This window comes from Pelodiscus sinensis, chromosome 2 (genome assembly GCF_052426305.1).
Source record: "Pelodiscus sinensis isolate ZL-2025 chromosome 2, ASM5242630v1, whole genome shotgun sequence".
In the NCBI taxonomy this organism is placed as follows: Eukaryota; Metazoa; Chordata; order Testudines; family Trionychidae; genus Pelodiscus; species Pelodiscus sinensis.
In genome coordinates, this window is record NC_143053.1 from 13,459,448 (window position 1) to 13,486,335 (window position 26,888).

Below are 26,888 nucleotides of genomic sequence, written 5' to 3' on the forward strand. Positions count from 1 at the left end.
ATAGTCACATAACCACTAAAATGTGATATGGTTAAGTCACTATTCAGTTATATGCTACCTAAGATCCCTAACCAAAACTACTCACTGTTCCCCTGTTGCTATATTCCAGGATCACATTAGCTCCCCTTTTCCCTTCCTTCAAACTACTGCACTGGGACCATGTTTAGATGATTATTCATTATGACCCCTAAATCCTTTTCAGAGTCACTAGATTCTAGAATGCACTCCTCTATTCTAAAGGCATGGCCTGCATGCCTGGTTCCTAGGCATAATCTTCCATTTGACTGTATCAAAACACTGATTGCACGGGCCTCATCTTATCAAGTAATCCAGCCTATTGTGGAACTACCTTCTCGTTGTTATACCAATTGTCATCTACAGCTGATCAGTGATTTATTTACTTCCAGATCACTGAAAGATGTCAGGCCCAATACCGCACAGAGCTGCTTGGCTGGGAGGGGCACTTCTCCCTTAACTGCAGCAGCTTCTACCTGGTAGGTAGGACACATAAGGAGGAGAGAGGAAGTGGATAGAGGGAAGGGACAGGAGTGGAGTTTGGGGTGCCTCACCTGGTTGAAGAGACACACTACTTGAATTACAGCAGCTAGCTGCTTGTGAAAAACCCACTACTCACTCTCAGCATTCAGCTGTGCTGGGGAGCAGATTACACGAGGTATATGGAGGATATAAGGGGATGGGTGGGTGCTAGTATTAGTGAGATGGGGGTGGGGCATTTGTGGTGTGTTCGGCTCCCAGGTGGGCTGGTGCTTGCAATTACAAGAGATAGGATTCTACTCAGGCCCAGGCTGTCGTCTGGGGAAGAAAATTGCACAGTGGTAAGTGGGAAAGAAGGGGTGGATGGATGCCAGTGTCTGAGCAGCAAGGAGTTTGCTTGGGGCATCCTGACTCCCATCTGGGATGCAACAAGAGTCAGACTTTCACAGGGGAGACACACAGAACTCTCTCCTGGATTGGGGACGGTGGTGGTTCAATTTCAGGTAGGCATGAGGCCATAGAGGAGATGGGGGATGCTTTGGGGGAAACTGTTGTCTCACTCATGCAATAGAGTGAGCTTAGTCCAAGTACATCTTCCTTTTTCTTGTTGAGGTTGGAGTGCAGAGGAGTTGGTATTAATCAACTGATTGGTGACAGTTACAGGACCTGAAATATGCCAGGAAAAATATGATGGGGAAAGAATGTAGCACCCTGCTATTTTCCAGTGTTAGACTTACAGAGCAAATACAAAACACAGTGAGCACTCCACAGTTTTAGAGCAAAATATTTTTCACCTAGGCTATGTCTAGACTGGCGTGATTTTCCAGAAATGCTTTTAATGGAAAAAGTTGCCGTTAAAGCATTTTTGGAAAAGAGCGTCTAGATTGGCATGGACACTTTTCCGCAAAAGCGCTTTGTGGAAAAGCGTCCGTGCCAATCTAGACGCGCTTTTGCGCAAAAGAGCCCGGATCGCCATTTTAGCCATCGGGGCTTTTTTGCGCAAAACAGTACTGTGCTGTCTTCACTGGCCCTCTTGCGCAAATGATTTGCTCAAGAGGACTTTTGCCCGAACGGGAGCAGCATAGTATTTCTGCAAGAACACTGACAATCTTACATTAGATCCTCAGTGTTCTTGAGGAAATTCAAGCAGCCAGTGTAGACAGCTGGCAAGTTTTTTCACAAAAGCAGCTGATTTTGCAGAAAAACTGGCCAGTCTAGACAGCCCTAGTATCAGGAGAGAATGCTTACTTTTGGCTGAGTTTAACAGCCCTGCCCTGAGCTGTTAGAAACCCTAGGTTACACTTTAGTTTGTTTGAAGGACAAAGATCCAGAGAAGGCGGCTGAGAGAGTTTGCATTAACATCTTAGTGCAGGACCGGACTTCACTTAGTTTTGGTGTTTTTTCTATTGCAGAGGTCTCCAGCTTTTTTAAATTGAGAGATGGTGTGGTTAAGGGCAATGTAAGACCTACCTCAAATCCTTGCCCTGTTTCCTTCCCACCCCTTTGTTGAGGCCTCCATCCCCTTTCCTCTCCCATCCTCAATCACTTTCACCAGGCTGGGGTAGAAGTGCAGGCTTTAATCTTGGCCCAAGGGGTTTGGCCTGTGGGAGGAGTTCCAGCCTCAGCCCAGGGTAGAGGCTTAGGGTCCAGGAGGAGTTTCTGGGTGCAATCTCTGGGAAGGAGAAGGGAGACTCAAGGCAGTTCAGGGCTGGACCAGGGATTCAGGCTCTGGCTGGGCATGGTTTAACTGAGAAGGCTTTTGGGTCATGGAGTGGTGGGATTAAGGCAGGCTTCTGCCCTGACCCTACACCACTCCTGAAAGCAGCCGGCGTGTACAGCAATGGTCCCATGGCACCCCTCCTCTATAGGCCCTGAGCCCACAGCTTCTACTGGCCATAGTTCCCCATTGTTGACCAAGGGGAGCTGCAGGAGTCATGTCTGCAGGCAAAGACAGCATGTGGAACCCCCTGCTTGGCCTCTCAGGGGTTGCAGGAACATATCAGTCACTTCCAGAAGCAGTACTTACCCCAGGGTTAATTACTCCAGCCATGTCCAGTTAAGCATTTTAGAACTCACTACTCAAAAAATTAAATTTAAGCTCAAGAGAAATGAAAATTATGAAATGCGCATACCAGTCAAAAACCAAAAATAAACACTTTGCAAGCAGTAAAATTAGTAACAACAAGCCCCAATGTTGGTGTCGGGTCAGGAGATAAGCATGAAGGAGTGTATGTTGTGAGAATGACAGACACACAGTGTAAGTGTGACCGATTTGCATTGCCAACCTCCCTCCCTTCCCTTCTGTGTGGAGATGAGGTACAGGAGTATGCCCCCCTGGCTAAACCAGTCAGATCACCTGTCAAAGGCACCAAGATCTACTGGTAGAGCCTGATCTACTGGTTGGTGACCACGGTTCTATTCTGTAGCATTTAGGCTGCTTTTGTAGATAGGGATTCAGGCTTCAGAGAATGAATACTGGAACAAAAGGCCTAGCTCATGACATTTGCAAGATTACCTTTCAAACAAAATTTACATAGGTGTTAATGGCTTTAAAGGATTCTCTTAGATTTTTTGGAGGGTTGTAGATATCTGAAAACTCGGATCTTAAATGATTTTTCAATCCTGTATTACTAATACAAGAAACTTAAAAATCTGGAAGAAATTTACCATGTATCCTATATGTTTGACCTTTCAGTTAAAGCTGGACTTGACAAGTTTAATTTATTTGGAGAGATTTATTGCAGACCATTAAGGCCAAATCTGTGTTATTTGCTAGAGTCCTGACTCTTAGAGTCAATGGGCATAATCGGAAGTAGCCAGCACTAAGTATAAATACTAGGAGTTTTGGAGGATGAAGACTTTATTTTCAAGCTCTTTGAAGCAAAGAACTATATATAAACGCTGAAGCCATGTATTAAAGAGTAGAAGCCCCACAGCACATTAAGTTGGTGACACAATGTTACACTTTCAAACTACGCAAACTTTTCTGTTTTTACAGGTCTGTTTCATTTGCATAGCATGGATCCTAAAAATTCATTTTAAATGCCCATAACCAACCTCATATTTTGCTTCTTATTTTCAAATTGTCAGCTGTTTGTGGTTTTGTTTGCTGTTTGTCACTATTATTTATTTTTCTGTTCTATGTTGGTGCACCATCAAATTAAGAGTTGATAGCTCAGAGAAAATGTATAAGTCTGAGTGAATGCTTTTTACTCTCCTTTCCAGTGCCAGAAAATATATTAATATTTGCAATGAGAGCATGACTATTTTTAACTGACACAGATTTGTTTATCAACTTAAAGTATGGATAATATGCATATCAGGACAATTTTGTAAATAGCAGAAGTCTACAGCAGGCTAGTTTTGACAGATGCACTGTTAAAGAGCAGCTTTAACTGAGATTCTGAAGATTTAGTGGATGATTGTTAAATTGGGGCTCTAGTGCCTCACTACTCTTTTACTTAATGGCCATATCTTTGATTTATTTATATATCTGTTTTGAGTATGCCTCATTTTGGTATGTTTACTAGTTTGAGTTGTAAGAAAGGATGATACTAGACACATGAACACGTAACTAGTTAACCAGTAACCCGGTAAGCATCACTCTTAATGGCATCTAGCATCCCTAAATACAGGGATTATAAACTACCCTGTACTCCAAGGGTAGTTTTAATTCATTTGATTTCATATTTAAGATCTTAATCAGTGCCCTCCCTCCCCCAAGTAGAAGAGATACAGGGGACAGCTAAGGCCTGATAGGTCTTGATTACCGGGACTTTACAGCACCCAGAATCACAGTCCAAATGGGACCAAAACCCCAAGTAAGTTTTACCGTGCACAAAAAGTTCTAAAGAATCAGAGGGGTAGCTGTGTTTGTAACAAAAAAGAAAAATGAATAGTCCTGTAGCACCTTAGAGATTAACAAATTTTATATAGAGATCTTTCATGGGCAAAACCCACTTCTCCTTTAGTGTCAGTGCAGTATATCTGGATAGATGACAGGACATAAGAACACAAGAACATAAGAATGACCATACTGGGTCAGACCAAAGGTCCATCTAGCCCAGTAGCCTGTCTGCTGGCAGTAGCCATCACCAGGTGCCCCAGAGAGGGTGGACCGAAGACCATGATCAAGCGATTTGTCTCCTGCCATCCTTCTCCAGCCTCTGACAAACAAACAGAGGCCAGGGACACCATTTCTATCCCCTGGCTAATAGCCTTTTATGGACCTAACCTCCATGAAATTATCTAGCTTCTCTTTAAACTCTATTATAGTCCTAGCCTTCACAGCCTCCTCTGGCAAGGAGTCCCACAGGTTGACTACACACTGTGTGAAAAAGAACAACTCTATTAGTTTTAAACCTGCTACCCATTAATTTCATTTGGTTTCCTTCAGTTCTTCTATTATGGGAACTAATAAATAACTTTTCTTTATTCACCCTCTCCACACCACTCATTTTCATATGGGACCCATTCCAAACCCCTAATCATTTTAGTTGCCCTTTTCTGAACCCTCTCCAAGGCCAAATATCTTTTTTTGAGGTGAGGAGACCACATCTGTACACAGTATTCAAGATGTGGGCGTACCATAGTTTTATACAGGGGCAGTAAGATAGTCTATGTCTTATTTTCTATCCCTTTCTTAACATTTCCTATTTGCCTTTGACCGCCGCTGCACACTGAGGAAATTCAGAAAACTATCCACGATAACTCCAAGATCTTTCCTGATTTGTCGTAGCCAAATTAGCCCCCATTATACTGTATGTATATAGTTGGGGTTATTCCCTCCCCCCCCGATGTGCATTACTTTACACTTATCCACATTAAATTTCATTTGCCATTTTGTTGCCCAATCACTCAGTTTGGTGAGATCTTTTTGGAGTCCCTCACAGTCTGCTTCTGTCTTGACTATCCTAAACAGTTTGGTATCATCTTCAAACTTTATCACCTTACAGCTTACCCCTTTTCTCCAGATCACTTATGAATAAGTTGAAAAGGATTGATCCCAAGACTGACCCTTGGGGGACACCACTAGTTACCCCTCTCCAATATGAAAATTTACCATTTATTCCTACCCTTTGTTTCCTGTCTTTTAACCAGTTCTCAATCCAAGAAAGGACCTTCCCTCTTATCCCATAGCAATGTAATTTACACAAGAGCCTTTGGTGAGGGACCTTGTCAAAGGCTAAGTATACTAGATCTACTGGATCCCACTTGTCTGCCATGTTTAATCCCTTCAAAGAACTCTAATAGATTAGTAAGACAGGATTTCCCTTTACAGAAACCATAATCACTTTTGTCCAACAAATTATGTTCTTCTACGTGCCTTACAATTTTATTCTTTACAATTGTTTCGACTAATTTGCCCAGTACTGAAGTTAGACTTACCGGTCTGTAGTTGCCAGGATCGCCTCTAGAGCCCTTTTTAAAATATTGGTGTCATGTTGGCTACCTTCCAGTCATTAGGTACGGAAGCTGATTTAAAGGATAGGTTATAAGCCACAGATAATAGTTCAGCAATTTCCCATTTGAGTTTTTAGAACTCTTGGATGAATGCCATGTGGTCCCGGAGATTTGTTAACAGTAAGTTTTTCTTATTTGTTCCAAAACCTCCTCTAATGACACTTCAATCCAGGACAGTTCCTCAGATTCACCACCCACAAAGGACAGTGCAGATTTGAGAATCTCCCTAACGTCCTCAGCTGTGAAGACTGAAGCAAAGAAATCATTTAGTTTCTCTGCAATGGCTTTATCGCCCTTGATTGCTTTTTATATCTCGATCGTCTAGGGGACCCACAGGTTTTTTTTTTTTAAAGCAAGCTTCCTGCTTCTAATGTACTAAAAATCATTGTTATTTCTTTTGAGTTTTTGGCTAGCTGTTCCTCATTCTTTTTTGCTTTTCTTATTACATTTTTACACTTGATTTGACAGTGTTTATGTTCCTTTCTACTCCTCTCACGAGGATTGGACTTCCACTTCTTAAAAGATGCCTTTGTCCCTCACTGCTTCTTTTACAGGGTGGTTAAGCCATGGTGACTTTTTTAGGTCTCTTGCTATGGTTTTTTTTTTTTTTTTTAAATGTGGGGAATATATTTAAGTTGGGCCTCTATTATGGTGTCTTTAAAAAGTTTCCATGCAGCTTGCAGGGATTTGGCTCTAGTCACTGTGCCTTTTAATTTCTGTTTAACCTCCTCATTTGTGTAATTCCCCTTTTTGAAATTAAATGCTAGTGCACTGGACTGCTGAAGTGTTCTTCCCACCACAGGAATGTTAAATGTTCTTATATTATGATCACTATTCCCAAGCAGTCCTGTAACGGTTATCTCCTGGACCTGATCCTGCGCTCCACTCATGAGCGAATTGAGAAATTTTCTCTCTGCTTCTCACCTCAGGAAGAGATGTATCCAGTCAATATGGGGATAATTAAAATCTCCCATTATTACAGAGTTCTTTATTTTGGTAGCCTCTCTAATCTCCCTCAGCATTTCAATGTCAGTATCTCTGTCCTGGTCAGGTGGTCGGTAATATATCCCTACTGCTAACTTATTATTGGAGCATGGAATTACTATCCATAGTGATTCTATTGAACATGTGGATTTATTTAATTCTACATTATCTTTCACATACAGTGCCACTCTGCCACTCACCCGGCCTGCTCTATCCTTTCGATATATTTTATATCCCAGTATGATTGTGTCCCACAGATTTTCCTCATTCCACCAGGTTTCAGTGATGCCTATTATGTCAATCTTCTCCTTTAATATGAGGTACTCTAGTTCACCCATCTTATTAAGACTCCTAGCATTTGTGTAGACGCACTTTAAAAATTTGCCACTGCTTATTTGTCTGCCCTTCCCTGATGCATTGGATTCCTTTATATGTGGTATTGTGTCTGCTCTGGCCCATGGTTTGTCCTCTCCCCTTCTCTTTCTGACTGCAGCTTAGAGAATCTCTATCAATGGATTCTCCTCTAAGAGAAGTCTTCATCCGATTTACATGCATCTCTGCACCAATCAGCTTTCATCAAGGAGAAGGATCACTTGATTTCCTGTTCTGTTCATTCCCTCTGGGGTATCTGGAATTGGATGCTGTCAGAAGACAGGATAGTGGCTAGATGGATCTTTGGGCTGATCCAGTATGGCCATTATGTTCACACCTGTACCTCAAGGCCCATCCCGCACACTTCCCCCTACCCAGATCTCCCACCCACTTCCCGCACTCTACCTCTCAGACAGATCCCCTACCCCCAGCCTGCTCCTGCACTTGTCATCCCACTGAACCCTTCATTTCTGGTCCCACTTCGGGCCTAGGGAGGCCCACAAAGTGTACTAGTCCCAGACCCACAGAACAGTTCATATGGCCTTGGACATGAAGCCCTGAACCTCAATGCTCTCCTTCCTCTCTCCACCATGAGGCTAGAGCATAAGGGGTCTCAGTCGGAGGCCAGTATTCAGGGTTGGGGGGGTGAGGGAGGAGAGAGGATTGTGCTCTTCACTTGTGGCCTGACTAATTTAAGTAAATCAGTGAGTCTCAACCCATTAAAAAAGCTCCCTACCCCTGCTTTAAGGCATATCTACATGGTGCAGCCATATGCAGTATGGGGCTGAGAGTTGTAAAGTGCACTGACATGTTGCACACCCAGCTGAGGGAGATTAAGAGATCTAGTGCACTTCAAAGTAGTAAGCAGCAGTCAACTGTGGACAAGACAGCAATAGGTGCATGAAGTAGAGGATATCTTGTACAGGGCTGAAACAATTTGTAAAGCAAGGATGTAGAGAACCACTGAACTGTAGCCCCAGTATATAAGGTAAACTTTGGCACTAAAGGGAGGAATCAGGAGTGTGCGGCAGCACCTACAGCTCTCATGGTATCTTAAAGTGTGGAGTTTCTTGGAAGGAGATGGCCACTAGTTCTAAAGAGGCAATTAAGACTAGCACCAAATGTCTGTGATATGTAAGGCCTTGAAAAACTAAGGTTTCCAAGATATTTAGAGTTCTGCATGTTAGGATTGGCTTTGAGGATGCATTTGGTAATGGAGCAATTGTTGGAAGGAAGTGGATTAAACATGTCTGACATACAGTAAAACTCCAATAGGCCAGCATCCAGTTGTCTAGGACTCCTGATAGTCCGGCATCAACTGGAACCCGGAACGGCTCGGATCAGCCACTCTCCCAGCTGCGCTGCTGTGAGCCGTATGCACACTCACGGCCCGTGCCATTCCGCTCACGGTCCCCAGCACACACATCTTCCAGCCTGCACGTGGTAGCAGCCAGCCACTGAGCACAGGCAGATGCTTCAGGACCCGGAGATAAGGTTGGAGGAGAAGGGGAATTGGGTGACAGGAGGGAGGGGAAGCATTTGGCTCTGGAGGAAGAGGAGGGAAGGGAAAGGGAAGGGGGGGGGGGGGGAGGAAGAGATTAGGTTGCGCACGGCGTCCTAGCCAGCACATTGAAAAGCCAGCCACTCAGCACATGTGCCCCAGCACCCGGAAGGAGATGTGCGGCTGTACCTGCTGCTCCAGGACCCAAGCATAAGGGGGTGGTGATTGGGTTGGGAGTAGGCCCTCTAGTACCTCCTGGTACTTGGACATATCCAATAATCCGGCACCACCAACATCCCAAAGTTCCTGGATTATTGGAAGTGTACTGTATATGGTTGCCATTTTGATTGAATCTCCATCTTGAATTGGCAAAAGGACAACCTGGCCTCCATCTTGGTGCTTCTTCCTGGGGAAGGGGTAGGAATATGGAATGCCACATGACAGTAAGTCTACTCAGCAGCGAGAAAGTATATAGGGGAGTGTCACTGACAGGGCTCTGTCTCTGGATACTGTATAAGCAGGTCATCCCACTGGGGCAGTGGAGATAGAGGGTCCCTTCTAGATGTTAACTATACGCAAAACCAGATAGGGACTTTCTGCATACGACATGCAGGACAGAGTGTCAAGAATGGAAGAAAGAAGACAGAAGATTGAGGGAAATCCAGTTACCTGTTCCAGAGGTTCCTGGAATCCAGTTTGGCATTCCTGTGTCATCCCAATGTCTGCAGGACATGGTCTAGTCCTCCCCTATTATCTTGCTTCCCTACTGTAAGGGTCTGGGCTCTGCGGTTTCTCTATGGTAACATCTGTACAAACATCGGAGTCATTCTTATGTTATCTAGCTTTGTTTTATTTAACTTGCCACATTTCAACTACACTACACACAGATGATAGACGTAGAGGGAATAGGATACTGCAGGCAACCCACCTTCTGACCAGTAAATCTAACTGTTTTGGACTAACAAATTAATGTTAGGGAGTCCTGTTGCACTAACTGTAGATTTTTAAATTTAGTTCTGATTTTGTTCTCAGCTCTTAGCACACAGCCAGCAGGTTAAGGGGAAGGTTGTCACTACTGAGGGCACAGGACTGGGAAGAGTGGGATGGGCCAGGAAGGCCACCAATTGGTGGACCACTGGGAAGCCTCACTAGTGGGTAGGCCACTACGCTGACAGCTAATATGCTGTCAATTCCCACAACATCTGGCACCCACTAGTGCAAGGCTAGGGCAGATAGCTACCGACAACCGGGATCTCCCGCTGGAGAGTATGTCTGGGCCACAGCATTAAAGCTAGCAGCAGGAGGATACAGCCTCTTTCCAATGAGCATGGGTGCTGTCTGTTTCTAGAAACCACTTGCCTGCACTTTCTGGCTAGTGGGTCGGAAAGCAGGCAGTCAGACTGTGGCAAGTAAACACTACTTGGGCCATGTGCTATGGCACAGGCACAGCTCATCAGGTGGTACTATTAATGTGGGCTTCTTTATCTGTTAATGGCTGTTCTTTTGTAATCAGCAATTCAGCAGAGCTGTTTTCTCATCTGTAGGCTTGCCATGTTTTGTTCAAAAAAAAGTGAGCCACTATATTGGATAGCCTCCTTCAGGAAGAAGGTGGGGAAAAGAGGGAAGGAGCAGGAAAATTTTGCTAGGCTATAGGAATGCATAGCCTAGTGGGTACTCAGTGTGCTCTGGGCTCTCTTCCTCTAGCCTGCTCACTGATAGGGTGCAGAGTGTGCTGCTTCCCTGAGTGACAGGACTCCTCAGAAGACTGATCAGTGGCTTGGAGTGACAGTTGTTAGTAAGGTGGGGTAACATCTGTATGTTTATTTGATCATTGGGGAGCTCAATTGCAAGCATGGATCACCTTGACTGGGCAGGACTAGCACACACATGGTAACACCAAGGGGCCAAAGGGGGTTCTGAGCTGGAGCTTAGCCTAAGCTCCTACTGCTGCTTAGTCATTCCTGATCCCTGTCATCCAAATAGAAAACTTGAAGTCAGCTTTCCCTGAGATAAGACAAGGGGATTTTCCCTTCCCTGTTGTGCATGTTTGATCATTGCGAGTACCTCAGTTTCCAGACCCAGTTATTCCATCCTTCCTTAGTCCTTTATACCCTACCTAGCCTATAGATTATTATAAAAGAAACTATATTTGACTGTATGGGGACTCCTCATTTGGTGCCCTGAGATGCGCGAGAGCAGAGAGAATCAAAATAAGAGGTTAGGTGGATCTCTGGAATCCCCTCTTACAGTGGTAGGCCAGATCTGTGGTTGGCTAGTGGCTTATTGGAGCAGGGCAAGTAAAGCTCCTATCCCGGCACCATAGGACTAACCCAGCCTCCTCAAGCCATGTCACTATCCATTCAGTTATACTCAGCCACCACTAAGTGCAGAAGAACCCATAGCCAAGTGGGTAGCAGCTGAGACACTAAGTATCATGTCTATCTGGGTGGAACTGCTCCATCAGAGATGAGGGCCCAGATGTATGGAGAGAGAGTCTGAATGGTTACCAGCAACAAGTAAAACATCTCTTGCTTCTTGTGTTGATTTATTTGGGAAGGGCAAGAATCTCAAGGGTGGGGGGATGGAGGCTGTTCAGGCAGGAACTTTTACTCCATCATGGTGGAAAAGTGGGAAGGTTTGTATCAGACAAGCCCAGGCTCAATTAAAAAAAGGGTGGGGGGAAGGGGGCATTGATCTATGATCTGTTCATAGCTTGCAAGGAACTGCAGGAGTTTAGAGAAGGTCAGGTGGCCTAGCTTCAACAGCAGATCAATGCTAAGGACTTGAAGGTGGAGAAATTGGGCAACAGGGAAGAGTGCTGTGTCACAAAATGCCAGTTGTGCGTCTCAGATTGGGAGGCTGGACATACAAGTCCTTGACCTCAGTGACCTGGTTACTAGAAGAGAAAAAGGAATTCCATCAAGCAAACCTAAAGGAGGAGGTGCAAGCAGCTATTCAAGCACTCTTAAGAGAGCTGTGTTCCAGTCACAACCAGTGGAGCAAACCAGTTGTCAGGCTAAACTCCAAGGAGCACAGAGGAAGCTGCAGCAGACCAAGGGACTATAAGCCAGGTTCTATTGAGAAGGAACTCTAGAGAAGGAAAAGGAGAAATCAGGGGCTCCTGCTGCAGCTCTGAAAGGTCTGATGTGGAAAAGATTAGGAAGTGCCTAGACAAATAGGCGCTTAAGGAAGGTAAGGAAAAAATACCCTCTGCCCCATCTTTAATATCTAAGCAGGAAGTGAAGGCAATGCCCATGGCACCAGTGACCACCAGGCTAATAAGCTATGGTCCAGGGTCAAGCAAATCTAGAGACTTGCCATGAGGTCAGAATCTACACTCCTGAGCAGTTGGGGGAAAAAAATCCATGGGCCCCTTAAATACAGCCATGGATTGGGCTGCAAGAGTTTATGCCCTGCTTGGTCTAGGCAAAGGGGACAGAGAAGGCATGTCCAGTGAAGAGTTGAGGCCAATGCCCATCAATATTCACCAAATCTTCACTAATACTGCTAGAGGGCATTTTAAGATTACCATCCCCATCAGAACTTCATAGACAGTTACCATTCTGAGCACCAAAACTCAGTTGAGCAACCAGAAAAGTATGTCAAGAAAGAAGTTGCTGTACCGAATAGACAGGAGCTCCAGTATGCAACACCCCAGAGTTTAAAGACTCTGTCCTGCAAAGGTTCATATCAGCCATGAAGATGGAATTTGGGCAAATGAATCCTCTCAACATCTCGCTGTAAGAGCTGAAAGTTAAGCTTTGAGATGCCAATGAAGCGCTGCAAGATGCCTTCCCAGCTTCTGGTGTACTGAGAAAGATGACAGTTGTCACTTCGAGACAAGCAAGGAAAGGAGATCCCAAAAAGAATTCTAGGTTTCCCTAGAAAGACAAGGGCAGCCATGTAGATGTCCTTAATAAACAGGAATCAAGGTCATTCTGTAGGCTTATCTAAAAGCTCCTCAGCCATGAGAAATGGGAAGACCTCAGTTACTTGTCTACAGAAGAGCTCCTGCAAAAACTGATGCAGCATGAGAAGATCTAGCAGCAGCAGCTGCAGAAGGAGACACCAAACCTAATGTGACAGGGCCAAACTCCCCCGCCAGCTCCATCCGTGACACCATTATCCATCAACAGCTGGAGCAGACCTACCACCAACATAGTGTTAGAGGGAGAGTTTGGATGGTTCAGTTAGGTAATGCTAGTAGCCTCGGGTGTTAGTGTCTCACTGTGGTGCCTAAATGCTGAACCAGCAACAAGGGAAATTCCCGTACAGACAAGTTTGAGGACTTTAATGGAGATGAATTAAGTCCCCTTTACTCAGCCTGTGAAATACAGAATCCATCTGTGCCAAAGCTCCCAGTGAATTTCAAGCCTCCCAAGGCTTGGGCAGAATAGGAATTGAACATTGCAGGGTGTAACCTTATTATACACCTGCCAAACCGAAGGTTACTTCAGGACCAGCTTAGCCAATTACATTAAGTGATACCAGCAACCAACAGAGTAGCTACAGTAAAGCACCAGAAGAGGAGATGCCAGCCTGGAGGAAGATGTAACCTTGATCACTGCCAAACACCAAGGTGCCTTTGCTAAAAACAAGCTACAACATGGAAAAAATATCAGCAGAGGTGACTGTCAAAGGACCTGATCCCAAGTCACAACAGCAGTACAGGTATGCTATGACTCCTGAATAGAGAACCCTCAGCACAACTGAAGCCTTGTTTCAATAGGGAGTGCTCATACCAACTGAGAGCCCTTGCAATTCCCCCATTTGGCTGGCTGGCAAAACTTGGCAATTAACAGTGGATTATAGGGAGCTCAACTGAGTCACACCAAGGTTGGCCTCTGTAGTGGCAAAATTTAACCAAGTGATGGCTGCTATTATATTTGGAGCCTGATGGTTCTCTGAATTGGACTTAGTGTATTTCTCTATACCACTCTGTCCATATGCATGGTATAAATTCACATTTATTTTCAGAGACCAGCAACTTGTCTTCACTCATGTTCCACAGGGCATGTACAGTGTCACCATTCTGCACCCAGCATGTGCAATCCTCTGACTAGCAGAAAAATCAGCCCTGAGCTATGCAGATGTACTCATAGCAACCAACACCAGGCAAGCAACCAACACCAGGCAAGAAAACTTGCATATGCTGGATAAGGCCCTGAAAGTGATCAAGGAAACTAGCTTTTTAGTTAACCCTTGTCAACCATGGGACCAATGCCCCTTGGTGTCCGATACCCTCCCTATTTCCTCCCTCACTATTTCCTTTCGACTTTTCCTCTCCAGTGCAGACTTGCTTCGTTTCTGTACCCTAGCTCCACACAAATCTACTATATCTACCCATTCTCTGTGGGGTCTGCCTCTATTTGGACCATCCATTATGCCAAATACCAAGGTCTTAACTTTTCGCTCAGTTTATTCTGCAGATATGCCTGAATAGCTGTAACTTCCATAAGATAGCCTTCTGCAGTTGGTTCTCTTGCAGCTGTATCTTCCTATACAATTCCTCATTGGTGACCTTCTGCATCCATCCTATTTTCAGGATCTTTCTATAACTCCTCTCGAACACAGATATCCTTCTCTTTGAATTTTTCATTATCACCCATGTCTCACATCTGTACAACATGCTGCTAAATACACACTATTTCAAGATGCTCAGCTTCCTTCTTAAGCTAATCGCTTCACTCTTCCAGATCTTATCCATTGCCTTCAAACTTGCTCTTGCTTTCACTATTCCCTTCTTACAGTCTAGATAAGATGTCATGTTGCTCCCCAAATACATGAACTTCTCTGCCATCTCTAGTTTGATCCCATCTCCAAATACCATTGTCTTAGTTTCATTGATATTCATAATCAGTCCATACCACTTCCCTTCCTCATTTAGCACCTGCACCATTCTTGCCAGCTTCTCTTCGTCTTCCTCAATAACTATATCATTCAAAAGGCACAGTTGGTTTGCCCAGAAGTCACCTATCTGGGAATGACCATCAGGAAAGAAGGCAAGTGACCAGATGCTTAAAGAGTAAGCCGATTTGCAAAGTACTCATGCCTCAAGAAGTCTCAGGATTAAGATCCTGTTTAGGACACCTGAGAGTTCATCGAAGGGTATGCAGAAACGGCAAAGCCCCTGTATGAACTGTTACGAGTTGAGAGTAGCACTGGGGTCTGGAGCATCAGACTGCATTCAATAATCTCAAGCAGGCTCACACAAAAGCACAAGCCCTCGCCTATCCACAACTGAACCACTGTTTCCATTTAAGGTTGGCTACAAGCAGCAAGGGCATCAGTGCTGTGTTGATGCAGGATCAAGGTATTGGCCTGCATCCAATTGCTTATGGATCCAAGATCCTTAGTGTGGCGGGAAAACAATTTAACATATGAGCAAGGGATCTTAGCTTTAGTCCAGGCAATAAGCCACTGGGAAGATGTAATTGGAATGTCCCCAGTGATCCTCAAAACAACCCACACTCCATTAAAATAACCATCCTTCATTTATATGCCCCTAGAGGATGCATCAGGCTCAAGACTGCCCAAATGGACCCTGAGCCTAATGAATCACCACCTGCCTCCCTTCTGCCCCCCAGTGATTATCAACCCTGGCTTCAGGTTGATCTTTTGTACAGGACATTCTGCATGACATCAGTGCCATACAAAGAAAAGTGGCCATCCAACTCAAATCCAATATGGAAACTATGGACCAAACACTAGGAAAACAATTTAAACTCCTTGAACGGAACATAGGGGATAAAGGTGCTTTAAGTACTATTCTGATCAGGGACATGCACCAAGTCCCAGGTGGGTTGGGCCTGTGCATATCACCAATAAGGCCAGCCCAAACAATAAATGAAGTGGAATTAAAAGAGGGGGAAGAAATCTAAATTAAAAATGATTTAATTTCAGCCTGAACTCAAAGAAAAAGGAAAGCTGTTCCCTTAATTGACGCGTTGCCCCTAAAATGTAAACAGAACAATCACCTTGTATTCCTAGTGACCTTTGTAAATACAGTAATTCCTCATTTAACACATGCCTGCTTAACATGTTTTCACAACAGCATGATTTTTTTTAGGGAACTTTTTTTAATTCCACGACTGTCCCAGGAATAACATGATTTCCCAGATGGCTTGTTGCTGGCAGCTGCACAGGGTTTCTCCCACCTCCCTGCAAAAAGGCAGAGGGTTTGCCGCTCAACATGCTGTTCCCCTGGCAATCCCCCCCTTGCCGGACGCAGTGCAGGTCCCGACAGACCTGTCACAGGGGCACATTCCCAACCCACCTCCCCTCTCCTTTCCTTCTTCAGAGCCAAATATCTCCTCTCCCCCAAACTCATGTCCCAGTCCCAACAGACACTACTGCTTGAAACGCAACCCCTACCTTTTCCATTTTCAATGGGAAAATTGGCCCCGCATAACATGTTTTCACTTTAACATGATCATTTTCTGAAACCTATCTATAGTGTTAAATGAGGAATTACTGTATTTCCATGGCTTTTAGTTCACATGAAGGAGATAATCATTACCGTGCAATCAAGCCCCAGGATTGCATAAAGAGGTATGGGTTTTCTGGTCAGAGAGGATACCTTCGTCCAAGCGTAATGGACATGGAAGAGCTGGTATCCACATTTACTCAAAAGTGAGTCCAACTATGTGTTGCAGTAAAAGGGAGAGGCGGAAGGGCTAACCTTGTTCTGGTACCCTAAGATAGTGATAATGAAGCCTAGCCTCTGAACCTTTGGATGTAGTGGTCAAGTTGGCAAAGAGCTGCCCATGGGAGTTACAGGATCCTCGTGTTGTAGACTAAGGGTGGCTTAGTAACAAGTAGCCAGAAAGAGTGCTCCTGCATGACCTCTACTCTGAGTTAGAAGATCAAGGAGCGGAGCCATGAAATTGTAGTCTGTGGAAGCCTGATTTTTCACACCCACCATGAAGGCAATATTGCACACTCCTTTAAAGTCATATCTTATTAAATTGCAGTTCTACTTGAAAAGAGCAGCACTGTAATATGTCCCACACTGTAAACAGTTTGTTTGGATCAACAATTTGCACCTAAAGCTAGTTGCATAGGCATCCTTAATATGAACGCAAGTGTAAATGATTCTGGGACTTGGGATCTGATGTGTCTGTTTTGCTTCAACATATAGATGGAATGATAATTCCAAGACTCCATACAAGTAATATAGGACCAGTTATGGTACAACAAGACTTAAAATGCCTCTTAAAGGCATACCAAAGGTTTATAATCAAAATATAGTAAAACTCCAGTGGTCCAGCATCCAATGATCAAGCACTCCTGATGGTCCGGCACCATCTGGAACCCAGAAGTGCTCCGGGCAGCTGGACAATTGGACCTGCTCTGCCCCGGGCTTCCCCAAGTTAGCCGCTGCTGAAACTGACCAGCAGCTGACTCATGGAAGTCTGGGGCAGAGCAGCTGGGGTGCTGCTGGGTTGGTCCTGCAGTGCTGAGGGGTGCACCTCCCCCCCACTCCACCCCAGATCCCTCATAACCCCCGCTTCCTGTAGTCTGGCATATCTGATTAGGACCCAGGGGGTGCCAGATTAAGGTGCCAGATTACTGGAAGTTTATTGTAATCATTATAGATCTCCAACTCTGGGCACAGTCCATTCAGCCTAATGTGAGCCTTTTCTAAGTCCACTGATGAAATGCTTGGATCAAAAGCATTACTATGGAGTATTCTAGGGCTAAGAGATTTGACTGCCAAAATTTGGGGGGTCGGGGACCGGGAAGTTGGTACTAGGTTGGGTATGATGCATGCTATGAGCACAAGTACTAATGCACTGAGCAAGGGTTATGTTGTGCACCATATAGCTACCTTAGAGCAACTCCTGATAACTCCTTTGACACAAACTGAAGATTAGTTACAAGATAGCTTCAGTCATGAAGGAATGGTTCTTAGCCCAGAATGCAAGTCAGTTTCACATAGTTAATGTTTTGGGCACCTTGCAGACTAATGTTTCACAGGCCCTCACTTGTATAGAGAAATAAGGCTGGCTCCAAAAATGTATCCTCAGGTATTTTAAAGAGTACAGTATCATGGAACCATCCCTATTGAGATAAAGTCATGCTGGTTAAGAAGGTAGCCCCCTTTGAAAGAATCATCAGTGGTGGAGGTTCAGATTTCACCTAGAATGAGGACACCAATCAGATCGTAGGGCATATTTGCACCATTTCCAGTAATGGCATTAGATGGGGCCATCCCCTTGTTTCATTGGGTATGATTGCCAACACCGTAAATGACTCCAGTGGACATTCCCCAGTAGGCACTGAAAAAAAAAAAAGTCAAGGGGGAATACCATGGAGTCAATTTAGAAAACTGTATGGGAACAAGATTGGGGTTATATTGATAATCATCAGTTGAGCAAAGGATCTCTCATCTGTTTAAATGTTCAACAAGTTAAATGTCATTACAGCCTTGACTCCCATTAAGACACCAGGTCTCAAGTTGTAATAGTTAATGATTGTTTATTAAGAGTTTATGTTCAGGATTTATGGTGAATTTTATGTATCCCCTCAAAAATGATCCTCATGTTAATTTGTGTATCTGGTTTTGGCAATGCAAGGGTATGATGATGTGCATCTGTCAGAAAGCTAAAATACTAGAACCATCAAGGCTGCTTATAACTTGTGTAGGCATGCTGAACCAGTCAGCTTAGGAGCTAACTTGGAAGCCTTGAAGCAACATATTAGCATCCTGACTTGGCAACTCACATTAAAGATTTGGGGCAGGGGTGGAGGGGGTAGAGACAAAACAGGAAAAGCCTTGATTACAGTGAACCATTCTATAGCTCAAACAGAACAGGTACTAAATAGAATCAAGAAGAGTGCTAATTTCAGTCATTGGTAAGAAACTTTTTGCTCCATCTGACAAGTTGTCCCACTACTGGTATAGTCTGTTACATCTCTGTAGTAATCAGGATTATCCAAGCCCTTACCTTTGTATTCCTTATGATAATGGTTGGATGGGTTAAGTTTAAGACAGTAATCAAACCAGATGAAGTCAGTTGCCTTATTTTAAAATAAACTGCCACCACACTTAAGCACAAAAATCACCACCAAGGAGAGGAAATGAAGAAAAGGAGTGGGTTAAACATGTCTGATTTTGGCTCAATCTCCATCTTGAATTGGCAAAAGGACAACCTGGCCTCCATCTTGGTACCCCTTCTTCCCCAGGTTTTTGGCACCTTTTTCCAGTTTGGTGCCCAAAACACAGGAAGGGGTGGGAACATGGAGTGCCATGTGACAGTAAGTCTGCCCAGCAACTGGAAGGTATATAAAGGGAGTGTCACGAAGACCTCCCACAGTGAGGCATAGCCTTGCTGAGAGCTAAAGCCAGGGGAGAGGTTTTGGTGCAGTAGCCCTTGCCCAGGGGTCAGACATATCCCTAGTACAACAGTCATTCTGGTTGTCCCATGTTCCATCTTTTAGTTTAACTAGGGCCACCTATTTCCATTTCTGCCCAAGCTCCTGTCCTCAAGTGTGAAAGTGCTGCAGTCTGTTTAATGACAGGGGACAGTACTTCTTTCTTTTGCAAGTTTAACAGTTTTTCCCAATTCCTTGTCTTCCTGCTTCACTTGTTTGAGCAAGTCATATCTAGACTGCCTGCTGCCCTGCCAGTAGAGCCTGAGCTTTCCAGTGCTCAATAGCCTGTGTTGCTTCCTTGTTTTTTTTAGATTTACTTTGGAAGCTAATATAGTTGAATGCGGTTTAAGCCATCTTACTGCTATAGACGTTAATTGCAAAGTTCTAGCTCTTACTTTTATTACTGTTTTTTAGAGCTTTGGTTTCTACTGTTGCTTTACAAATGCCAGTCCATGTTTCCCCACTCTTAAAATTAAAATGGACCCCTTTATTGCTAATCAAGCAGATCTATGCTCCAAAATCTGGAGGGATTTTCAGGGAGCTCATGAGGGGGTTCCCTAACTTGTGGTTTTCTGTCACGTTAGATTGCAATTCCTACAGCGGACAGCTCACTTACCACATCAGTCAGGATCACTGATGTAGTAGTTCAGGACAGCGATACAGTAAATTCAGGATTCACTGGTATGATGTGCCGACAGGTCTCCCACTCAGTCAGTGATGATAAACGTTTGGCTGCATGTATTTTCACATGCTCCCTCAGTAGATCACGCCAGCTCTGTGCAGATAGCTAGGACAATAGACTTCACGAGAGTCCCCCAAAAACCAGACTCAGGAGAAAGGCACCCAAGTCAAATTTGTCGAATGAAGTACATTAATAGGTGTCAGTGCCAGATGGCCTCTGAGCCCCTACATATCTAAACAGGACAATGGACATGGCTCAAATTGGTATGGATTTCACTAACATCACCCCCCCCCCCTTAGGCTGCCCAAAAAGTGAAGGTACCCCAACATTGTTCATTTTGTTTAATCTATTAAACACACTATATGCATCATCTTGTGCATTAAGGACACATTTGGTACCTCCCTTGTACTTGTACTTTCCTCCAAAGCGTTCACTACCCATTGTTGTGCTTTCACTCGTTTCAATCTATTTTATCACGTACTCAGATTGGTGTCCCTGTACTATCCTGTTGGAATGTATTTACATACTTTGTATGCTTTTATTAGTGCTAGCAGTTCTAGTGCAACAAGACACTAACTTGCAGGCAAACATTTGCTTTTGACAATGTCCTTCCCTATTATCTTGCTTTCTTACTGTAAGGGCTAGGTTCTGGGGTAATATCTGTGCTAACATCCAAGTCATTGTTATGAAGCAGGGAGTCCTAGTTTGTGTTAAGATCTAGTTGTTTCATTTAATCTGCTATGTCTCAGCTACCCGGAATACCGATGATAGATGCAGAGGGGATAGGATAGTTCAAGCAGCCCATCTGACTAATAAATCTGTTTCAGGCTAACAGTGACCAAAGATTGTGATAGTATCTATTTTTTGCTGAAAAGAGGTTACTCACCTTGTGTAGTAACGATGGTTCTTCGAGATGTGTCCCTGTGGGTGCTCCACTCAAGGTGTCGGGTCCCGACCCAGCGCCGCTAGTCGGAGATTTCCAGAGCCGTAGCCGGGCCAGACCACGCACGCGCGAGAACAGCGTGCGGCGTTCGCGCCTTTGCAACGGTCCGGCCCCCCCTTGCCAGTTCCTCTCACCGCTCGGCCTCTGAAAGAAAGCAGAAAGACCTGGAGCAGGGAGGAGGTTGGGGCGTGGAGCACCCACAGGGACACATCTCGAAGAACCATCGTTACTACACAAGGTGAGTAACCTCTTCTTCTTCGAGTGGTCCCCGTGGGTGCTCCACTCAAGGTGAGTACAAAGCAGTAACCCAGAATGCGCTCCGGGTCAGTTATTTTCTACCGTGGATAGAACCGCAGAGGCCACCGCGGCATCTGAAGCCCACCTCCTAGTTATGGCATAAGGACGTGCAAAAGTTACGCTAGAGGCCCAGGTAGCCACGAGGCAAATATCCGCAAGGGAAACTCCCCTTGCAAAAGCAGTGGAGGTTGCTACTGCTCGCATAGAGTGAGCCCAAGGTAAAGAAGGAAGAGGTTTGTTCTGAATCGAATGGCAATTTGTAACAAAGAGTAATTAGTTTTGCAATGCGCTGAGTGGAAAGTGCTTTGTCCTTTGATCTGTGCCGAAGATACGAACGGCCTGTCAGTGCGCCACCATTGGTGGGTTCTGTCTATATAGAAAGAAAGTGCACGTCAGACATCGAGGGTGTGGAAAATAGCATCCTTACTTGAGGAATGAGGCTTGGGGTAAAAAGCTGAGAACAATAGGCTCGTTAATGTGAAAGGAAGAGCAAACTTTGGGAATAAAGTCCAGGGGTAATCATAGCGTTACCGTGTCTTTGGAAAAAACTGTGAAAGGAGGGCTTGCCATCAACGCCCCCAGTTCACTCACCCTTCTTGCTGATGTAATTGCAAGTAGAAAGACTGACTGTTTTCATGGTTAGCATATGTAAAGAAACCGACGCCAGAGGCTCAAAGGGGGGAAGGGGGTACATAATGGTATCCAACTCTAAATCGAGATTCCAAGAAGGGGGAAGCACCCTTCGTGGTGGGTATAAATTCATGAGCCCCTTTAAGAACCTCTTTGTAATTATATGAGAGAAGAGCGAGGAACCTTCTACTGGATGGAGGAAGGCACTAATAGCTGCCAAGTGCACCTTTAAAGATGCTAGTGCAAGTCCCGAATTTCATAGATGAAGGATGTAATCCAAAACGTGCTGTAGAGGAGATGAGAGGCTGTATGTTATTCTGGAAGCACCACTTAGAAAAAAAAAAAAAAAAAAAAAACTCTGCCACTTGCGAGGTAAGTGTTCTGCGTAGACTCTTTCCTACTGTGTAGAACTATTGCTTTGACCTGTTCAGAGCACAGGTTTGTCCCCTTTTAACCACTGAGGAGCCACGCCATCAGATGTAATGCCTGAAGTCTGGGGTGTAACAGCGAGCCTTGTTCCTGAGAAAGGAGATCCTGGTGGAGAGGAAGAGGGTAAGGTGGCTGAATCGACATTGTGTAAAAATGGATACCAGGCTTGCCTGGGCCATGCTGGTGCTAGCAAAATGACAGTCGCCGCTTCTGCTCTGATTTTTTTCCCAGTGTTCTGGAGATGAGGGCAGTCGGAGGAAACGCATACAGAAGTGCCTTCTTCCATCTGACCAGAAGCGCATCGCCGAATGAGCCCTTGCCGAGCCCTGCTCTGGAGCAATATAGGCAACACTTCCTGTTGTTGGATGTTGTGAATAGGTCTACGAGGGGAATACCCCATCTGTGAAATATCGCACGAAGTACATCTGCCCTTATTTCCCACTCGTGGTCTGTGGGAAAACGTCTGCTGAGGGAATCTGCAATTACATTGGCGGTGCCAGGTAAGTACGATGCTATTATGGTTACGCTGTTCTGTATGCACCAATTCCAACACCGCACCGCTTCGGCGCATAGGGAGCGTGATCGTGCGCCTCCCTGTCTGTTCACATAATACAGTAAGGATACTGATGGACAATGTAGCAGCGATGTAAGACCTTTGATATGCGGGAGAAAATGTTTGCATGCATAGAAAATTGCCCGGAGCGCCAATCGATTGATGTGCAGACACCTCTCGCTGAAAGACCATTTGCCCTGGATTTGTTCGTTGTCCATGTGGGCACCCCAGCAGATGAGTGAGGCATCTGACGTTATCTGTACTGATGGTTGTTGTCGGTGGAATGGAACTCCCAGCAGAAGGTTTTACGCCTTCATCCATTAACGCAGAGATCTCTGAACATGTGAAGGTAGCCATACTACCTTGTGAATGTTGTGCCTCACGGGAACATAAACCATGAACCGCCGACACTGGCTGTCCCTCAGGTGGAGCCGCGCATGAGGAACTACGACAGTGGCTGCCGCCATATGACCCAGGAGACGAAGGCAATTGTGCACCGAGACACCCACATTCCCAGTGAATACGGTAACGAGGTCTTTGATCGCTTGAAATCTTTCCTGAGGTAAGTAAGCTTTTGCCGTGCGCGAATCGAGGTTTACCCCTATAAACTTTATGGATTGCGTCGGAATAAGTGTCGATTTTTGCTTGTTCAGGAGGAGACCGAGGGATTCGAATGTTTGTTCGACCGTCGCCACCATCTGCGATGCCTCTCGCTCCGTGGAACCTTTTATTAAGCAAGTGAAAGGAATGGTGAAGCCAATATTTATGACTTCCAGTACCCATTTGTCCGATGTTATTTTGACCCATTGGTGATAGTAAGGTCGTAAGCGATGGTGGAAAATGGGATTTGTGTGCACAACAACGATTGGTAGCATTCGCTTGCCCCCGACAAGGGAATCAAGCTTGCTGTTTTGAGGCGGACGTGCCCGATACTCTAGGTGGCGGTGGACGCCTTTGCTGAGGCCGTTGTCTAGGTTGGGACTGATCGAATGGGCGATTTTGTTGTCTGAGGCTGGTAATCATACCATCTTTGATACGGGAAATACCGACGACAGCGGAATGGTGGTACATACATCCCCAGTGTACCGAGTGTTGTTCTTGAGTCTTTGCCAGTATGAAGTACCTCATCTGTCTTTTCTGCAAATAATTTTACCCTGTCAAACGGAAGGTGTTCAACCTTGGAGTGTAGCTCCTTGGGCACCGCCGCTGTGGCGAGCCAGGATGAACATCTCATAGACACTGCTGTTGCCACTCCGAGCCGCTGTGTCCGCCATATCCATAGCTATCTGGAGATTAGCCTTTGAACAAGAATAGCCATCCTTAAGGAGCTGTTATGGCCGATCCTTATCAGCATCCAATGATCTTTGGGCCAGCTCTGTAAGCTTCGCAATACTATCGAAACTATGGTTCTCCAATAGGGCTGTGTAATTTGCTATGCGAAGGAGCAATGTGGCCGATGTATAAACTTTATGGCCAAGTATATCCAATTTTTTTGCCTCCTTATCTGCCCCCACATTTTTCAGCTGTGGGTTCTTAGCCCTTTGGAGAGCTGCGTCAACCACCAAGGAGTTTGGCTGAGGGTGGGTAAAAAGGAATTCTGAGTCTTTAGATGACACAAAATAACATTTTTACGCTGGTTTCGAAGTTGGAGGCGTCGAAGCTGGGGTATGCCAAATTTCTGCTGCTGACTGGAGGATCGCCTCATCCATAGGGAGAGCCACCTTAGATTGTTTAGGATGTAAATTTCTCCAGAGTTTGAATTGTTTCATCGGAATATCTGATAGCTGGACGTCCTGAGACTGGGCCACCCTCCTAAAAAGATCCTGAAATTGTGTCGTCCGGAGGAGAGGAATCCCCTGCAAACACTGCATCATCTGGGGAGGATGACGAAGTATCTTCTGGAGATAGTCTGCGGTTGATCGTCCGTATCCGAGATTTGTCCTTCCTTGGGCTCCGATAGGTGAGCTGAGGGTAAGAGGTTCTCCGGACGAGGTGTCGCCCTTTGCCAATCTTGGATTGGAGGTGATTGATGAGGAGTCTGGCAGCAGCATAGATGAGAACGAGAGTGAGGTCTCCCATATTCATAGGATGATCGGTGACTCCTGTAATCGAAGTGCTCAGGGGACGATCGCTGCGAGGAATATCTGCTAACATACTCCCCTCCTAGATCCTATCATGGGGGTTAGCTTGGTGAGCGAGATCTATATGATGATCCCCGATAATAGGGGTACTGGTCGCGATGACCAGAATGACGAGACCTTGATCTCCATTTCAGGGAAGGCATTGTTAGGCTGTGCGACGCCGAGCAATCTCTGACCCTCGCTGAATGACATGGTGAAAACGAAGGTTCAGGTGATGGTGAAATCGAGTGTCTCAGCATTGACTTTCTAGCAGCCTTTGTAGGGACTTGAGGCAGGAGCCTGCCAAAGAAGCGTGATTTCCCGGTGCCAACTTGGCACAGTGGGGGGCGCTCTGTTGTCGGGCCCATTCATGTTGCTCCCCGGTGCCATCTGTCGAGGACGATTCTGGTGCCGACTGCGGCGCCGGTTTGTCCTGGCTTATGGGAGCCACTTACGGTGCAACTAGAGTTTGCGGCTGCGCAGACGGTAGCGGCTCAAGCACCTGTGGCGGTGCCGATCGCTCCCAGTGAGCCTGGCACTTAGAGGGGTGCAGAGCCGGTGCCGATGACGAGCGGCTCGGAGGTGCAGGCATTACCGGCCGCGCCTTTTGTGTTTTTTCTGGCTGTCCTGCCGTCCCGGACGTACCAGGCTTGTGTCCCTGACCCAGGACAGTGAAGTGGATGGAAGAGAGCACGTAGGAGAAGCTCTCTTCCTCTTTGACACCATTACCACAGGCGATTGTGATCTCCTTTTCTGCCCTGCAGGAGGTTGAGACGTGGTCCTCAGAAGGCTGTAAAGCCTTCTCACATAGGAGTAGCTTTAATCGCATGTCTCTCTCTGCATGCCCTCGTGTCAATTTCGTGCAATGGGCGCATTTTTGTGGCACATGCGATTCTCCTAGGCACCTGACACAAGCTTCATGCCTGTCAGATGCAGGCATGGCCTCCTTACAGTGAACACACTGTTTGAACCCGGGTGACCAGGGCATAATGCTTGCTCAGCGTAACTATATACAAGTAATCTACTAAAACTAAGAATAGTAACTATAGAAAAAAATTTAAGAATTCAACCTTAACTACTACCTAACTACTACCTAAGTAACTATATTAACCAAAGTTGACTATGATTCTCTTTTTTTTTAGAAACAGCTTCTCTGAGGAGATAAATGGTGCTCCGCCAGCAACCACAGGCGGTTGAGAGGAACTGTCAAGGGGGGCCGGACCGTTGCAAAGGCGCGAACGCCGCGTGCTGTTCTCGCACATGCGCGGTCCAGCCCGGCTACAGCTCTGGAAGTCTGACTAGCGGCGCCGGGTCGGGACCCGACACCTTGAGTGGAGCACCGACGGGGACCACTCGAAGAAGTAGTAATGATTGCTGCCAAATGAGTACCAGTGAGCTGGTAGAAAGGTCCAAACTAAGTTCCATGAGGCAGTCTAAGATCAGAGGTTGTGGATGGTGCATTGGCATGCATGGTTGTGCACCATATAGTGAATCTTTTCCAATTATGTATTTAACTGGAGCATATATACCTAGACTTTACACATTATATTTTTATCAATAAACTAGGCAAATAACTTAGATGGGACTACTATAAAGTGGTCTGGATAACCGTTCCCAGGAGTAGTTATTAATGGTTCACAATCCTGCTGGAAAGAGTAATAAGTGGGGTTCTGCAGGGGTCTGTTTTGGGACCAGTCCTGTTCAATATCTTCAACAATTTAGATATCAGCATGCAGAGTATGCTTAAGTCTGCAGATGATACCAAGCTTGGAGGGGTTGCAACTGCTTTGGAGGATATGGTCATAATTCAAACTGATCTGGAAAAATTGGAGAAATGGTCTGAGAAATATTAAACTTCATCCTAAGGACAAATGTAAAGTGCTTCACTTAGGAAGGAACAATCAGTTTCACACATGCAGAATGGGAAGCAACTATCTAAGAAGGAGTACGGCAGAAAGGAATCTAGGGGTTATAGTGGACCACAAGCTAATATGAGTCAGTGACTTTTTTGGGGCAACAAAGCCAACATGAGTCTAAGATGC

The 26,888-nt window shown here is 45.3% G+C and overlaps 1 protein-coding gene and 1 long non-coding RNA gene across 4 annotated transcripts in view; one reads left to right on the forward strand and one right to left on the reverse strand.

Annotated features, from left to right (window-relative positions):
- KHDRBS3 (KH RNA binding domain containing, signal transduction associated 3) overlaps positions 1 to 26,888 on the reverse strand; it is a 314,537-nt gene that overhangs the window by 170,745 nt on the left and 116,904 nt on the right. The window lies entirely within an intron of this gene.
- Positions 255 to 26,197, forward strand: LOC142826924 (uncharacterized). Its single transcript, XR_012901194.2, has 3 exons — positions 255 to 324; positions 408 to 494; positions 25,989 to 26,197. It is a non-coding gene; the product is annotated as an uncharacterized LOC142826924 (long non-coding RNA).